This window comes from Octopus bimaculoides, chromosome 6, assembly GCF_046866305.1.
Source record: "Octopus bimaculoides isolate indiv1 chromosome 6, ASM4686630v1, whole genome shotgun sequence".
NCBI classification, from domain to species: domain Eukaryota; kingdom Metazoa; phylum Mollusca; class Cephalopoda; order Octopoda; family Octopodidae; genus Octopus; species Octopus bimaculoides.
The window spans coordinates 5,670,174-5,676,432 of NC_142933.1; positions in this window are offsets into that span (position 1 = coordinate 5,670,174).

The following is a 6,259-nucleotide window of genomic DNA, read 5'->3' on the forward strand; positions in this document are numbered from 1 at the left end:
CTATTGCCAAGAAGGAATAAATAACTATGCCAGTGCTAAATGCGTAATTGGTTTTCACAAAGAGATATGCATTCCGGTCCATTACATTATTTTGATATTCTTTCCACAGTTATAAGTGAGAGTGAATTCTACAGTTTTTTTTTTTTATGAATTAAAGATTCGCAGTCGACATTCTTTAAAATAATATCCCTTAATGACACAGGCCATTTATCTACCAAGTTAATTATAGCCTCATTCTGATAGCGTTAATATTTCATTTTCCTAAAAATAAAGGAAGAGACCATTAATGCCCAGCCTCATTTATATTCAATTATAGTGTGATGACCTCCATTAACATTTTTGATTAATATGCGAGGCCATCCTCTCATTTGGCCGAAAACGATATATCTCCCGATAGTGATATGGCTTCAGTCTACGGCTCCGACACTCAATGATAAAATGCCTCCCACGGGAGAATTACTACAGACAGTAGTTGAGTCATATCAACGGTCTATGTTTGAAGACGTAGATATAGAACGTAAAAACATACAAACATACACATTCACACACACAAGTACAGAATCACAAATATGAATAGCATATGTTCAAACCTTTGCATACACACATATACACACGCACGCATGCACACACACACACACTCACACATACGCACACACAAAAACACGAATGAATATATGTGCATGTGTGTGAGTGTGCGTGTTTGTGCAGGTACACAGACGCACACACATATTACATTAAGATAAGCGCCAGATATATATATATATATATAATTATATGTCTATGTGTGAACGTATATTTGTGTATGTATGCAAGGAGTTATGTATATATGAATGAAAAATATATATAGGTTTCCAGCGTATGTGATTGTCTGTGATTACGTACTATTTAAATGAAAGACAAATGACTGACAGTTATTCCTATGGCAATGGTATTATTTTCAATTAGCTGATACATTTTGTATACACACTAATCTCCGTTCCCTTATCGTATCTTTACAATCTACTGACTAATAAACACAGCATTCACACGAACATATTAAACCTGGCTTCACAAAGTCTCTTGGTAATAACGAATCATCAAAAGTGCATTATACACAGGGTTAGATATTTGCTTAATTGTATTGTATGAAGGAAGAGATTGCTTTTTTTCTAGTCTTTTTTTTTTTCATATAATCTGATCCATTCACCTGAGATTTAACCCATACATTTCGATAGTTTACATATAAACCTGATATATCAAGAGCATCGGTAGAAATCTGCTATAAATCTAGCAAAACTATAAAAAAATATATAGAAAACAATATGCAATCACTGGAAACATCTCATATTTCTTCATAAGGACCCAGAGTTATTGCTACTACTAATAACAGCTAAATCACCATCTCTGCTCTTTCCAATAGAATATAATAAATATTGGAATTATGTTTACATAAGCAGGTCACTAATATTTTACTGAAGCTCTTTGTTTAAAACAAGACAGTATTTAGGGGTCGGTGAATTGGTTGATGTATTTCTGTATTCGTTCGTGTTGTACGTAAGTGCTGTATGGACAAATTTACTCCCGTCTGTGTCACGATGCATCTCAAATGCCTAATGTTTCATTATCCTTTATGTGTGTGCGCGCGTGTGTATTCCATACCTCCATATGATTGTTTGCACATATTCCTCCGTAAAAGGAAATGGAGGATCCGAGCAACGTCTTGCAAAGTTTTGCTGTTCCAATAGCGATTGTATTTAGAGGAAGGGAATCAAGCCCCACTGTTCTGTTTTGGTGACACCTAAGCATTTCCCCGTTTCTAAACAGATTTACTGCTCCACAGTGTAGTCTACTTCATATTCGACTGGTACGAATAAAATTTATAGTAGCGATAAAAGAGCTATACTCTTCTTTCTCTGTACATATATTTTTCAATAAATTTTGAAGAGTTTTTCACATCCACCGAGCAGCTGATCTGCACAACAGTGAATACATTTTTGCACCCTTTCACACACAACGGTCTCTGGCCTGCAGTGCTTGCGCTAGATTTTATTACATTTTTTGCACATTATGGGAAAAATCATCAGTATTTTTCCTTATTTTACTTTTATTAAAGGTAGCAATATTTTTTCTGGTTCTGCCGTGCCTTTAGCGTGGCAATCAGGACAATCGTTCCTGTACAAAGCATGGTAGAAGTTTTAACAAAATGTGTTTCATGGAAATGCTGTATCTTCCAGACAGATATGGATCGTTTCTGTTGATGTGAGACATGTCATGCACACTTCAATGGCACGAACAAAGTTTTCTCAAAGAGTGTGGATATTTAGAGATATCCTCACCTCTTTATTTCACAAAAATTTAGTAACTATCTCTTGTTCTTGCGTTCTGAAGGCAAACAAATAGAAAAAAAATTAAATATACTTATCGCTGGCGCAGGTGAATATTGTACGCATGATCGTAAAACCGGGAAATGTTATATGTTTTTGAGCAAAAGTCTTCATAAGTAAAAGACTTCATTGAGCAAAAGACGTTGTTGCTCTCCACATATTTGGCAAAATCCTGCGACATTCCAGCCTCCAGTCCCTGTTGGGGATGGGTCAATGTATTCATCACAAAGTCCAGGAAAGAAAGTTTATGAGCCTTTTGACTCGGGAAAGCATTGATCCTATAAGAATCTATGTATATGTATATACAAACACAAACACATGTATACACAAACACATGTATACACAAACACATGTATACACAAACACATGTAATTATATATGTGCTGTGTATGTATGCATATATGTGTATTTGTATACATGTCGGTGCCAACACGGAACCTCTGTGTTAAGCTCTATAATGAGAATGTCTACGGAAGAAAACTAAAAGCACTGTTTCATCCAGAAGCTTCTCATACAGATTACTTGAAGCTAGAAAAAAGCACATATATACACCTGCACACCGACACACACAGACAGACAGACGCACGCACGCATGCGCGCACACACACGGACGCAGGCATTATTCATAGGTGTATTGTCTTCCTGCATCTCGTTGGAGTTTACTTTCACGTCTCCTCTATGTAGAAATCGAAGGTTTATAATATGTCTGTGTTCTAAAAAGACAAACACCAAGTATTTCTCTTCTGTAATATCAAATTCCTGCTGTTGAACTCCACCATCGCATAATCAATCCATCTATCTATCTATCTATCTATCTATCTATCTATCTATCTATCTATCTATCTATCTATCTATCTATCTATCTATCTATCTATCCATTTCTCTATTATCATATAGATGCATATGTATTTATATTATATTTGCTGTTCATTAACCTCAGATTTACATTATTTTGGCCACATGCTTTCCAGCCATTCCAGCGTTGTGGAATATTTTGTGTTTTCGTCTTATTTTAGCGAAGTATATATGATTCATCTCGTTTTTAAGAACAGCAGCGCACAATTTGAGGAAGACATGCTCGTTATTCTACCAAGTTGAGTGACTTCAGATGCCTACTTGTTGACTGAATGCCTCGCGCCCTCATACACGCATGACAAATACATATGCATACGTTCATGAGCACATACATGAATGTTAATACAAACATATTTTAACAGATTGGTATATCACTTATTCTACTGTGTTTACCAAATTATATCTCGGAACTTCGTTGGAGGTTTCTATTATGGGAAATAAATATACTAAAAACATCTCACAACGAACAGCAACCTGGAGTTTGTATTGATAATAAATATTTCGTTTTATTGAAGAACAAGAGAATTAAAAAGTAAAAATTTCATAATATTTAACAAAGAAAAGCGGAAGAAACAAAAAAAAAATGTGCATCCTACATGAACTAATCTAACTGGTTTCCAAGTAAGAAGGAGATGAAAACTAAACGATTGGCGCCATAATGATTGCGTGCACAAAGAACGAAATGTGGTGAAGGTACTATTCAACCTCCGTAACTAAAAGTGTAATTTTGAAATCCAATTAATTACATTTAAAGTTTAAGTTTACAGAAGGTTGTTGCTGACCTGAAAAGAAAAAAAAAAGATGCAAAAGATTGCATGGAACGGTACTGAGAGAATGGCAGAATGAGCGAGAGAGGAAGGTTGGTGGAAGGGGGAGAGGAAGGAGTATGTTGAGACAGAATAATGGTCTGTTGGTGTATATTCGCTTTGTGAATGGAACTAATGATTTTAGCTAATAAGTCAACTCACGTTTTTACGTTCTCTGTTCTGCCAATTAACTTTGATTTAGGACGGTCACAGCTACCACAGCCAACAGAATCAACGCAGGCTACACAAGCAACTGAGCTATCACCGCCGCTCTTTTGCAATCTCTTTTACTAAAAACATCGCAACTGGAATATCACATAGCGCCGTTGGTAAAATTTCTTCTAACCAGCTGATGGTTAGTCGTAGTCGCAGTGATAGGGAATCGTATCAATGGACATTAGAATTATGATTAACAAAAAAATAATGTTGTTCTTGATGTTGTTATTGATGTTGTTCTTTTTCTCCTCTTCCTTTTCCTTTTACTTTTCCTTCTTCCTTTTCTCATTACTATCATTACTACTTCTTTTTATTACAGGCTTTGTTGGAAATCGTGGAGCCTTGCTTTAGTAGCGGGTTTACTACTTGCACCCTACGATACCATGCTATCCATTCTTTTCTGCAATCTAATATTATTATTATTATTATTATTATTGTTCAGTAGTTTTATTTTTATAACGTGCTTTCACTTCACTACCGAGCGCAGCTCTGTGTGCCTTGGGTATGTGCTGTGGTTTGCTGTGATGCTCTTATGGTTACTGTATTGAAAGTGTTTTGCATAGGATGTGTGCAGTGCCCAGTAGTGCAATTTTCTGTATGTTATATATATTTGTAAGTCCTGGTGTTTTTGTTATGTATTTGTCAGAATATTTTTTTTATTATACCTAAGGCACCTACTATGATAGGAATTGTTTCTGTTTTTAGATTCCACATTCGAGTTATCTCTATTTCCAGGTCTTTGTATTTTGAAAGTTTTTCCATTTCTTTTTTGGGAAACGTTGTCATCTGCTGGTATTGATACATCAATTAGAAAGCATTTTTTTTCTTCATGATTTTTGACAACTATATCTGGTCTATTTGCCTTAATTTCTCTATCTGTGTGTATTGGCATATCCCAGAGTATGGTTGCTTTCTCGTTTTCTGTGACCTTTTCTGGCGTGTGTTTATACCATCTTTTTTCTGTTGTTATTCCATAATGTTGGCATAGCTTCCAGTGTATATAGGTCCCAGCTCTGTCGTGTCTGTGGATATATTCCTTCTTAGCCAGGACTGGGCAGCCAGAGATAATATGATTTATTGTTTCTTGTCGATCTCCACATATTCTACAGTTACTTGTTATATTTCTTTTCATTATGTGTTTTTGGTAATTTCTGGTGGGGAGGCTTTGGTCTTGTGCAGCAATTAAAAATCCTTCAGTCTCTGCTTTGAGTCCTGAGCTTCTCAGCCATTGCTGGGATTTTTCTCTGTCTATTTCTTTCGCATTTAGTTTAGCCCAGTATTTACCATGTAGGGGCTTTTCTTGCCATCGTTTTTATTATTATTATTATTATTATTATTATTATTATTATTATTATTATTATTATTATTATTATTATTATTATTATTTTATGTTTGACTTTTGCTTTCCATTTGTACAAGTTGGATCCAAGTCACACCCAGAGACCTCAAGATACAACAAGTTAGAAGTTCATGTAGGTGTTATGCCTAGGGTACCATATATTTGGATTCGTACAGTGTTGTTCTAGTGAATGTTTAAGAAACCATAAGAAAATTATGTGTTTGTTTTAAAATTTGAGATCACATAGACAGTATTTTATGTAGGATATAGGCAGTTCCCATGAGCACTATCTTTTGAACTTCAGCCATTTTGGGGGTTTCCTGGTATCTGAGCTAGGTAGTAATCAGCCCGTTTCGCTGTCATTCCCAGGGCACCTATGACAATAGGTATTGTTTTCGTATTCAGATTCCACATTTTGCTAATTTCTATTTCAAGATCTTTATATTTGCTCAGTTTTTGGTAGGTCTTGACAGATACGTTTATATCGATTGGGACAGTCATATCAATGAGGAGGCATGATTTTTGTCTGAAGTCTGTCAGTATGATGTCTGGCCTATTTGCATCTATCTTTCAGTCAGTTTGAATGGTGAAGTTCCAGAGTAGTTCGATGTGATCATTTTCAAGTACTGGGGGTGGTTTGTGTTCCCACCAGTTTTTATTACGGGGCAAGTCCAGGTTTT